At 59.5% G+C, this 12,469-nt stretch overlaps 1 protein-coding gene across 1 annotated transcript in view; it reads left to right on the top strand.

Moving 5' to 3' along the window:
* The first annotated feature begins 735 nt into the window (after positions 1-735).
* The window catches only part of LOC148136421 (uncharacterized), a 31,662-nt gene continuing 19,928 nt past the window's right edge, over positions 736-12,469 (top strand). Inside the window, exon 1 of the mRNA XM_087983186.1 lies at positions 736-1,031. The gene's annotated coding sequence lies outside the window, so the exon portion shown is untranslated. The remainder of the gene's footprint in view (positions 1,032-12,469) is intronic.

The raw sequence follows: 12,469 nt of genomic DNA, 5'->3' as shown, positions 1-12,469 counted from the left end.
GGGAAGGGGGGGGGGGGTGAAGGCAGAGAATGGGGTTGAGAAGCACATCGCTCATCGAATGGAGGAGCAGACTCAGTGTGCCGAATGGCCTGATCCTGCTCCTGTCTCGTACGGTCTTATTGTTGGATACACCTCTGTTGTATGGATCCTATTGTATCCTGCTGTGTTACGTTAAAGCTCACATTGTGCTCGATCAGTGTCTCTGCACACGCCATTCTGTGCTCCTCGGGGATCAGTCCGACCACCCGACACAGTGGCCCCCTCCCTCCCTCTATCCTCCCCTCCCTCCCTCTATCCTCCCCTCCCTCCCTCTATCCTCCACTGCCTCCTTCCCTGTACCTTTCTGCCTCTGGCCATTCTAAACTTCCCTCGTGTCCTTCCCCTCTGTTGGATCTGTCTGTGCCCACACATCTCCCTCTCCGTCCCCTTCCCACTCTCCCAGTTAAGGAGCAGGAAGGGGTTTCGCTACAGGACACATCCGTCCGGCCTGAGTTCTGTCAAACTACTCCGAGGCAAACTACAGTCGCTATAGCAACTGGCCACAAAGAACAGGGATCACGTGGCATGTGAAGAGCTGAAAGCAGGAGGGACTATCAGCGAGAGCTCAAAGAACAAAATGGAGTTTGTCAGCTAACTTTAGAGAGAAGGCCGGGGGCTGGGGGGGGGTGGGGGGTAAGAGGGAGGGAGAGACAGAGAGAGAGAGAGACGCAAAGTGGGAGCGAAGGAAAGAGGGAAGCAGCTGGCAGTGGGGGAAGGAAAGAGAGAGAGAGTGCACAGGGAAGGGCAGAGAGGGCAGGGTGGGGGAGGAGAGAGGAATAAGAGGTGGAAGGAGAGAAAGGCAGAATAAAAGGCAGCAACCTGAGAGAGAAACCAGGAAGGAGAGACAGTGGGGGTGGGGGGAGAGATGGAAGGTTAGACTGAGACCCGAGAGCACACAGAGGGCACTCCAGAGTACTTTGTGAGTGACAGGGAGCGATTGCAAAGGCCTGTCTCGCTGGGGAATCGTCCGTTAGTGACACCGTCTGCTCACAGTAAGTACAGCGATTCATCCTCTGACTGAGGAAGTGGATCTCCCAAACACGAAGTGAGAGCTCGCGAGAGGACAGCCAGTGTTCAGCCTGACCCTGCACTCAGACACAGCACAGTGCTGCCTGTTCACACACACCCCAGTCCCTCCATCACCCCCACCCCCACCCTGACCCTGACCCTGCACCCAGTCACAGCACAGTGCAGTCTGTTCACACACACCCCAGCCCCTCCATCACGCCCACCCTGACCCTGACCCTGACCCTGCACCCAGACACAGCACAGTGCTGTCTGTCACACACACCCCAGCCCCTCCATCACCCCCACCCTGACCCTGACCCTGCACCCAGACACAGCACAGTGCTGTCTGTCACACACACCCCAGCCCCTCCATCACCCCCACCCTGAACCTGACCCTGACCCTGCACCTAGACACAGCACAGTGCTGTCTGTCACACACACCCCAGCCCCTCCATCACGCCCACCCTGACACTGACCCTGCACCCAGACACAGCACAGTGCTGTCTGTCACACACACCCCAGCCCCTCCATCACGCCCACCCTGACCCTGACCCTGGCCCTGCACCCAGACACAGCACAGTGCTGTCTGTCACACACACCCCAGCCCCTCCATCACCCCCACCCTGACCCTGACCCTGCACCCAGACACAGCACAGTGCTGTTTGTCACACAAACCCCAGCCCCTCCATCACCCCCACCCTGACCCTGACCCTGACCCTGCACCCAGACACAGCACAGTGCTGTCTGTCACACACACCTCAGCCCCTCCATCACCCCCACTATGACCCTGACCCTGCACCCAGGCACAGTACAGTGCTGTCTGTCACACACACCTCAGCCCCTCCATCACCCTCACTCTGACCCTGACCCTGCACCCAGACACAGCACAGTGCTGCCTGTTCACACACACCTCAGCCCCTCCATCACTCCCACCCCCACCCTGACCCTGACCCTGACCCTGCACCCAGACAAAGCACGTGCTGTCTGTCCCCAACACCCCAGCCTCTTCATCACCCTGACCCTGACCCTGACCCTGACCCTGCACCCAGACACGGCACAGTGCTGTCTGTCACACACACCCCAGCCCCTCCATCACCCCCACCCCACCCTGACCCTGGCCCTGACCCTGCACCCAGACACAGCACAGTGCTGCCTGTTCACACACACCCCAGCCCCTTCATCACCCCCACCCTGACCCTGACCCTGACCCTGCACCCAGACACAGCACAGTGCTGCCTGTCACACACACCCCAGTCTCTCCATCATCCCCACCTTGACCCTGACCCTGACCCTGCACCCAGACACAGCACAGTGCTGTCTGTCACACACACCCCAGCCCCTCCATCACGCCCACCCTGACACTGACCCTGCACCCAGACACAGCACAGTGCTGTCTGTCACACACACCCCAGCCCCTCCATCACCCCCACCCTGACCCTGACCCTGCACCCAGACACAGCACAGTGCTGTCTGTCACACACACCCCAGCCCCTCCATCACACCCACCATGACCCTGACCCTGACCCGGACACTGCACCCAGATACAGCACAGTGCTGTCTGTCACACACATCCCAGCCCCTCCATCACCCCCACCCTGACCCTGACCCTGACCCTGCACCCAGACACAGCACAGTGCTGTCTGTCACACACACCTCAGCCCCTCCATCACCCCCACCCTGACCCTGACCCTGCACCCAGACACAGCACTGTGCTGTCTGTCACACACACCTCACCCCCTCCATCACCCCCACCCTGACCCTGACCCTGCACCCAGACACAGCACAGTGCTGTCTGTCACACACACCCCAGCCCCTTCATCACCCTGACCCTGACCCTGACCCTGACCCTGCACCAAGACACGGCACAGTGCTGTCTGTGACACACACCCCAGTCCCTCTATCACCCCCACCCTGACCCTGACCCTGACCCTGCACCCAGACACTGCACAGTGCTGCCTGTTCACACACACCCCAGTCCCTCCATCACCCACTCCCTGACACTGACCCTGCACCCAGACACAGCACAGTGCTGTCTGTCACACACACCCCAGCCCCTCCATCACCCCCATCCCCACCCTGACCCTGAACCTGACCCTGCACCCAGACACAGCACAGTGCTGTCTGTCACACACACCCCAGCCCGTCCATCACCCCTACCCTGACCCTGACCCTGACCCTGCACCAAGACACTGCACAGTGCTGCCTGTTCACACACACCCCAGTCCCTCCATCACCCCTCCCTGACCCTGACCCTGCACCCAGACACAGCACAGTGCTGTCTGTCACACACACCCCAGCCACTCCATCACCCCCACCCCCACCCTGACCCTGACCCTGCACCCAGACACAGCACAGTGCTGCCTGTTCACACACATCACAGCCCCTCCATCACCCTGACCCTGACCCTGACCCTGCACCCAGACACAGCACAGTGCTGTCTGTCACACACACCCCAGCCCCTTCATCACCCCCACCCTGACCCTGACCCTGCACCCAGCACAGCACAGTGCTGCCTGTTCACACACAACCCAGCTCCTCCATCACCCGCACCCTGACCCTGACCCTGACCCTGCACCCAGATAAGCACAGTGCTGCCTGTTCACACACACCCCAGACCCTCCATCACCCCCACCCTGACCCTGCACCCAGACACAGCACAGTGCTGTCTGTCACACACACCCCAGCCCCTCCATCACCCCCACCCTGACCCTGACCCTGACCCTGACCCTGACCCTGCACCCAGACACTGCACAGTGCAGCCTGTTCACACACACCCCAGTCCCTCCATCACCCCCACCCTGACCCTGACCCGGACCCTGCACCCAGACACAGCACAGTGCTGTCTGTCACACACACCCCAGCCCCTCCATCACCCCCATCTTGACACTGACCCTGACCCTGCACCCAGACACAGCACAGTGCTGTCTGTGACACACACCCCAGTCCCTCCATCACCCCCACCCTGACCCTGACCCTGACCCTGCATCCAGACACAGCACAGTGCTGTCTGTCACACACACCCCAGCCCCTCCATCACCCTGACCCTCACCCTGATCCTGACCCTGCACCCAGACACGGCACAGTGCTGTCTGTGACACACACCCCAGTCCCTCCATCACCCCCACCCTGACCCTGACCCTGACCCTGCACCCAGACACAGCACAGTGCTGTCTGTCACACACACCCCAGCCCCTCCATCACCCTGACCCTCACCCTGACCCTGACCCTGACCCTGCACCCAGACACGGCACAGTGCTGTCTGTGACACACACCCCAGTCCCTCCATCACCCCCACCCTGACCCTGACCCTGACCCTGCACCCAGACACAGCAGTGCTGTCTGTCACACACACCCCAGCCCCTCCATCACCCCCACCCTGACCCTGACCCTGACCCTGACCCTGCACCCAGACACAGCACAGTGCTGTCTGTCACACACAGCCCAGCCCCTCCATCACCCTGACCCTGACCCTGACCCTGACCCTGCACCCAGACACGGCACAGTGCTGTCTCTGACACACACCCCAGTCCCTCCATCACCCCCACCCTGACCCTGACCCTGATCCTGACCCTGCACCCAGACACAGCACAGTGCTGTCTGTCACACACATCCCAGCCCCTCCATCACCCCCACCCTGACCCTGCACCCAGACACTGCACAGTGCTGTCTGTTCACACATACCCCAGCCCCTCCATCACCACCACTGGACCCTGACCCTGACCCTGCACCCAGACACAGCACAGTGCTGTCTATTCACACACACCCCAGCCCCTCCATCACCCCCACCCTGACCCTGCACCCAGACACTGCACAGTGCTGTCTGTTCACACATACCCCAGCCCCTCCATCACCACCACTGGACCCTGACCCTGACCCTGCACCCAGACACAGCACAGTGCTGTCTGTCACACACACCCCAGCCCCTCCATCACCCCCACCCTGACCCTGACCCTGCACCCAGACACAGCACAGTGCTGTCTGTCACACACACCCCAGCCCCTCCATCACCCCCACCCTGACCCTGACCCTGCACCCAGACACAGCACAGTGCTGTCTGTCACACACACCCCAGCCCCTCCATCACCCCCACCCTGACCCTGACCCTGCACCCAGACACAGCACAGTGCTGTCTGTCACACACACCCCAGCCCCTCCATCACCCCCACCCTGACCCTGACCCTGCACCCAGACACAGCACAGTGCTGTCTGTCACACACACCCCAGCCCCTCCATCACCCCCACCCTGACACTGACCCTGACCTTGCACCCAGACACAGCACAGTGCTGTCTATTCACACACACCCCAGTCCCTCCATCACCCCCACCCAGACCCTGACTCTGACCCTGCACCCAGACACAGCACAGTGCTGTCTATTAACACACACCCCAGCCCCTCCATCACCCCCACCCTGACCCTGCACCCAGACACAGCACCCAGACACAGCACAGTGCTGTCTGTCACACACACCCCAGCCCCTTCATCACCCCCACCCTGACCCTGCACCCAGACACAGCACAGTGCTGTCTGTCACACACACCCCAGCCCCTCCATCACCCCCACCCGGACCCTGACCCTGCACTCAGACACAGCACAGTGCTGTCTGTCACACACACCCCAGTCCCTCCATCACCCCCACCCTGACCCTGCACCCAGACACAGCACCCAGACACTGCACAGTGCTGTCTGTTCACACACACCCCAGTCCCTCCATCACCCCCACCCTGACCCTGACCCTGACCCTGACCCTGCACCCAGACACAGCACAGTGCTGTCTGTCACACACATCCCAGTCCCTCCATCACCCCCACCCTGACCCTGCACCCAGACACAGCACCCAGACACTGCACAGTGCTGTCTGTTCACACACACCCCAGTCCCTCCATCACCCCCACCCTGACCCTGACCCTGACCCTGACCCTGCACCCAGACACAGCACAGTGCTGTCTGTCACACACACCTCAGCCACTCCATCACCCCCACCCTGACCCTGACCCTGCACCCAGACACAGCACAGTGCTGTCTGTCACACACACCCCAGCCCCTCCATCACCCCACCCTGACCCTGCACCATGACACAGCACAGTGCTGTCTGTCACACACACCCCAGTCCATCCATCACCCCCACCCTGACCCTGACCCTGACCCTGCACCCAGACACAGTACAGTGCTGTCTATTCACACACACCCCAGCCCCTCCATCACCCCCACCCTGACCCTGACCCTGACCCTGCACCCAGACACAGCACAGTGCTGTCTGTCACACACACCGCACCCACTCCATCACCCCCACCCTGACCCTGATCCTGCACCCAGACACAGTACAGTGCTGTCTATTCGCACACACCCCAGCCCCTCCATCACCCCCACCCTGACCCTGATCCTGCACCCAGACACAGCACCCAGACACTGCACATTGCTGTCTGTTCACACACACCCCAGTCCCTCCATCACCCCCACCCTGACCCTGACCCTGATCCTGCACCCAGACACAGTACAGTGCTGTCTATTCACACACACCCCAGCCCCTCCATCACCCCCACCCTGACGCTGACCCTGCATCCAGACACAGCACCCAGACACTGCACATTGCTGTCTGTCACGGACACTCCAGTCCCTCCATTACCCCCACCCCCACCCTGATCCTGACCCTGCACCCAGACACAGCACAGTGTTGCCTGTCACACACACCGCAGTCCCTCCATCACCCCCACCCTGACCCTGACCCTGCACCCAGACACAGCACAGTGTTGTCTGTCACACACACCCCAGTCCCTCCATCATCCCCACCCTGACCCTGACCCTGCACCCAGACACAGCACAGTGCTGTCTGTCACACACACCGCAGCCACTCCATCACCCCCACCCTGACCCTGACCCTGACCCTGACCCTGCACCCAGGCACAGTACAGTGCTGTCTATTCACACACACCCCAGCCCCTCCATCACCCCCAACCTGACCCTGACCCTGACCCTGCACCCAGACACAGCACAGTGCTGTCTGTCACACACACCGCAGCCACTCCATCACCCCCACCCTGACCCTGACCCTGACACTGACCCTGCACCCAGGCACAGTACAGTGCTGTCTATTCACACACACCCCAGCCCCTCCATCACCCCCACCCTGACCCTGACCCTGCACCCAGACACAGCACAGTGCTGTCTGTCACACACACCGCAGCCACTCCATCACCCCCACCCTGACCCTGACCCTGACCCTGCACCCAGACACAGCACAGTGCTGTGTGTCACACACACCCCAGTCCCTCCATCACGCCCACCCTGACCCTGACCCTGACCCTGCACCCAGACACTGCACAGTGCTGTCTGTTCACACACACCCCAGTCCCTCCATCACGCCCACCCTGACCCTGACCCTGACCCTGCACCCAGACACAGCACAGTGCTGTCTGTCACACACACCACAGTCCCTCCATCACCCCCACCCTGACCCTGACCCTGACCCTGACCCTGCACCCAGACACAGCAGTGCTGCCTGGTCACACACACCCCAGCCCCTCCATCACCCCCACCCCCACCCGGACCCTGACCCTGCACCCAGACACAGCACAGTGCAGTCTGTCACACACACCCCAGCCCCTCCATCACCCCCACCCTGACCCAGACCCTGACCCTGACCCTGACCCTGCACCCAGACACGGCACAGTGCTGTCTGTCACACACACCCCAGTCCCTCCATCACCCTGACCCTTACCCTGACCCTGATCCTGACCCTGCACCCAGACACGGCACAGTGCTGTCTGTGACACACACCCCAGTCCCTCCATCACCCCCACCCTGACCCTGACCCTGACCCTGCACCCAGACACAGCACAGTGCTGTCTGTCACACATACCCCAGTCCCTCCATCACCCCCAGCGTGACCCTGACCCTGACTCTGCACCCAGACACAGCACAGTGCTGTCTATTCACACACACCACAGCCCCTCCATCACCCCCACCCGGACCCTGCACCCAGACACAGCACAGTGCTGTCTGTCACACACACACCCCAGCCCCTCCATCACCCCCACCCTGACCCTGACCGTGCACCCAGACACAGCACAGTGCTGTCTGTCACACACACCCCAGCCCCTCCGTCACCCCCACCCTGACCCTGACCCTGCACCCAGACACGGCACAGTGCTGTCTGTGACACACACCCCAGTCCCTCCATCACCCCCACCCTGATCCTGACCCTGCACCCAGACACGGCACAGTGCTGTCTGTGACACACACCCCAGTCCCTCCATCACCCCCACCCTGATCCTGACCCTGCACCCAGACACAGCACAGTGCTGTCTGTGATACATACCCCAGTCCCTCCATCACCCCCACCGTGACCCTGACCCTGCACCCAGACACAGCACAGTGCTGTCTGTCACACACACCCCAGCCCCTCCATCACCCCCACCCTGACCCTGCACCCAGACACAGCACCCAGACACAGCACAGTGCTGTCTGTCACACACACCCCAGCCCCTCCATCACCGCCACCCTGACCTTGCACCCAGACACAGCACAGTGCTGTCTATTCACACACACCCCAGCCCCTCCATCACCCCACCCTGACCCTGCACCCAGACACAGCACAGTGCTGTCTATTCACACACACCCCAGCCCCTCCATCAACCCCACCCTGACCCTGCACCCAGACACAGCACAGTGCTGTCTGTCTCACACACACACCACAGCCCCTTCATCACCCCCACCCTGACCCTGCACCCAGACACAGCACCCAGACACTGCACAGTGCTGTCTGTTCACACACACCCCAGTCCCTCCATCACCCCCACCCTGACCCTGACCCTGCATCCAGACACAGCACAGTGCTGTCTGTCACACACACCCCAGTCCATCCATCACCCCCACCCTGACCCTGACCCTGACCCTGCACCCAGACACAGTACAGTGCTGTCTATTCACACACACCCCAGCCCCTCCATCACCCCCACCCTGACCCTGATCCTGCACCCAGACACAGTACAGTGCTGTCTATTCACACACACCCCAGCCCCTCCATCACCCCCACCCTGACCCTGACCCTGCACCCAGACACAGCACCCAGACACTGCACATTGCTGTCTGTCACGGACACTCCAGTCCCTCCATTACCCCCACCCTGACCCTGACCCTGCACCCAGACACAGCACAGTGTTGTCTGTCACACACACCGCAATCCCTCCATCACCCCCACCCTGACCCTGACCCTGCACCCAGACACAGCACAGTGTTGTCTGTCACACACACCCCAGTCCCTCCATCACCCCCACCCTGACCCTGACCCTGCACCCAGACACAGCACAGTGCTGTCTGTCACACACACCGCAGCCACTCCATCACCCCCACCCTGACCCTGACCCTGACCCTGACCCTGCACCCAGGCACAGTACAGTGCTGTCTATTCACACACACCCCAGCCCCTCCATCACCCCCACCCTGACCCTGACCCTGACCCTGCACCCAGACACAGCACAGTGCTGTCTGTCACACACACCGCAGCCACTCCATCACCCCCACCCTGACCCTGACCCTGACCCTGCACCCAGGCACAGTACAGTGCTGTCTATTCACACACACCCCAGCCCCTCCATCACCCCCACCCTGACCCTGACCCTGCACCCAGACACAGCACAGTGCTGTCTGTCACACACACCGCAGCCACTCCATCACCCCCACCCTGACCCTGACCCTGACCCTGCACCCAGACACAGCACAGTGCTGTGTGTCACACACATTCCAGTCCGTCCACACCCCCACCCTGACCCTGCACCCAGACACAACACAGTGCTGTCTGTTCACACACACCCCAGTCCCTCCATCACCCCACCCTGACCCTGACCCTGCACCCAGACACAGCACAGTGCTGTCCACACAAACACCAGCCCCTCCATCACCCCCACCCTGACCCTGCACCCAGACACAGCACAGTGCTGTCTGTCTCACACACACCCCAGCCCCTCCATCACCCCCACCCTGACCATGCACCCTGACACAGCACAGTGCTGTCCACACACACCCCAGTCCCTCCATCACCCCCACCCTGACCCTGACCCTGACCCTGCACCCAGACACAGCACAGTGTTGTCCACGCACTCCCCAGTCCCTCCATTGTCCTTCACCCCGAGCACTGGGAAGTGGTGGAAACCTCCTGGCCTGGGTAGGGGTACAGACTCCCCTAACTGCCTCTACTTTACCCCGGTGGGTTGTATGATATTTTGGGGAATCAGAGCTTGGGCGGGAGATGGTGGAGGAGGCAGTGGTGATGGTGTTGCAGACGACCCTCCCACTTGGGCCTTGTCACGCAGTGATATTTACTTCACTGCAATTCCTTGTCACTGGAGCTTATTCAGCCTGATTCTCAGTCTCTTCCTCCGTCCACTTTGGTGACTGACCGACCAGCCAGTATTCCGAGCCACAATGGGAATATCTCCTGGCTTGTCTTCCCAACAACCCCCTCACCCTTCCCTCATGTTCCCCCTATATGGTCCATTTATATCCCAGCATGAACCAGTGTCTCAGCAACAGATGGCTGGCTGGCTGCTGGGCTGCCCTGACTTCCTTCCCCAAGGATGTGTGTTGCCTGGTAACTCAGCTAGGCCCAAGCCTCACCCTGACAGAACCACAGGGTTAACACACAGAACATCACCACTCAGACCCTGAACAAGGTGCAGAAATACCCAGCTGATCTCACTCCCAAATTCTAAACATTTCCACAAGGTTATAAATATTTACAGGAAGAGCTTAACGGAAACTTCCATGTCAGTAATTCCATAAGCCGGAACATTTGGGCTATGGATGTGGTGGATACCCTATGTTGAGCAGGAGAAGACCATGACTTGGTTTTCTCTGGTTCACCCTCTCTATATATTTGACAATTTGGCTTATTCGTGTGGTAAAACATTGTCAGTTAAATCCTAAGAGCTGGTGAAAAAAAATGATCCCGTTAGAGGTTTACAAAATTATGTGAGGCATGGGGAGAATGGATAGTGTGGGAATCTTTTTTCCCCAGGGTAGAAATGTCAATTACTCAGGGACATAGGTTTAAGGTTAAAGGGGGAAAGGTTAAACGAAACGTGGGAGGCAGGTTTTTTTCACAGAGGGTGGTGAGTCCCTGGAATGTGCTGCCAGAGGAGCTGGTGGAGACAGATATAATAGAAACATTAAAGGATCATGTTAATCGAATAACGGAGAGCCAGGGAATAGAGGGATACAAACTGTGGAAAAGGGTTTGTAGAAAGGAGTCAGGTGTTGGGATAGTCTTGATGGACTGAAGGACCTGTTCCTGTGATGTATTGTTCTCTTTTGACATTCTGGTGATGGTCAGAAAGAGATCAGGCTTGAATCCTGAGTTGGAGAGGGCTCAGTGACTGAGGAGAAAGAGGGGGCTGTGTGGTCCCTACCCCCCTGATCATCAAACTGGGGTATGACCTGCTCCAACACCCACTCTCCTCAGGGTCTGCCACAATCCTTACGTCTTCAGGTGGTCTCTGAGAACAAATTCCACGCCATACAGTTCTCCCCCCCCAACCCCAACACCCACTGCCTGCCCACACAGTTACACCCTCACAAAGGGACGTTACCCTCAGTGGGATTGTCACTAGACCTATCAATCAAGAAACTGAGTGTTAGTGTTCTGGAGACCCTGAGTTCCTATCCCACCACGGGCAGATAGTGAGATTTCAATTCAATAAAATCTCTGCAAACAGGAGCATAATGATCACCGTGAAACCACTGACAATTGTTGAAATAAAATCCCCACCTGGTTCACAAAAGTCGGTCAGATCTGCGGGCGATTCCACTCCCACAGCAACTACAGCCACTCAACCTTAACAATCACTCGGAGGTCTGCACCATCTGACACCGACGCAGGGCATCAGACACGACAACTGCACAGGAGAGCTCCGACAGCCCAACAAAGTTCCTCTTCCTGATACCTACTGACCAATCCAAAACTGGGAGAGCTCGCTCACAGACTGGTCAAACAACAGTCTGACAGCCACACTCCCAGAGTCATCCCAGACAGACAATATCAGTCAGCTCAGCTCCAGGCCATCTCTGCAGGAGTCCCTCGGGGGAGTGTCCTCGCCCCAACCACCTTCAGCTGCTTCATCAATGACCTTCCCCCTCATCACAAGGTCCGAAGTGAGGATAATGAGTGACCATAAGATTTTTTTCACACAGAGGGTGGTACGTGTATGGAATGAGCTGCCAGAGGATGTGGTGGAGGCTGGTACAATTGCAACATTTAAGAGGCATTTGGATGGGTATATGAATAGGAAGGGTTTGGAGGGATATGGGCCGGGTGCTGGCAAATGGGATTAGGTCAGATTGGGATGATTTGGACCAAAGGATCTATTTCTGTACTGTATGACTCTATGACTCCATGACTATATGATTTAGGAGCAGAAATGCTTCTAT

Source organism: Chiloscyllium plagiosum, unplaced genomic scaffold, assembly GCF_037043375.1.
Source record: "Chiloscyllium plagiosum isolate Xiang-an unplaced genomic scaffold, Cpla_swu_hap1 HiC_scaffold_45, whole genome shotgun sequence".
Classification (NCBI taxonomy): Eukaryota; Metazoa; Chordata; class Chondrichthyes; order Orectolobiformes; family Hemiscylliidae; genus Chiloscyllium; species Chiloscyllium plagiosum.
The sequence above is the reverse complement of the archived record's forward strand: the minus strand, read 5'-3'. Positions and strand labels throughout refer to the sequence as shown.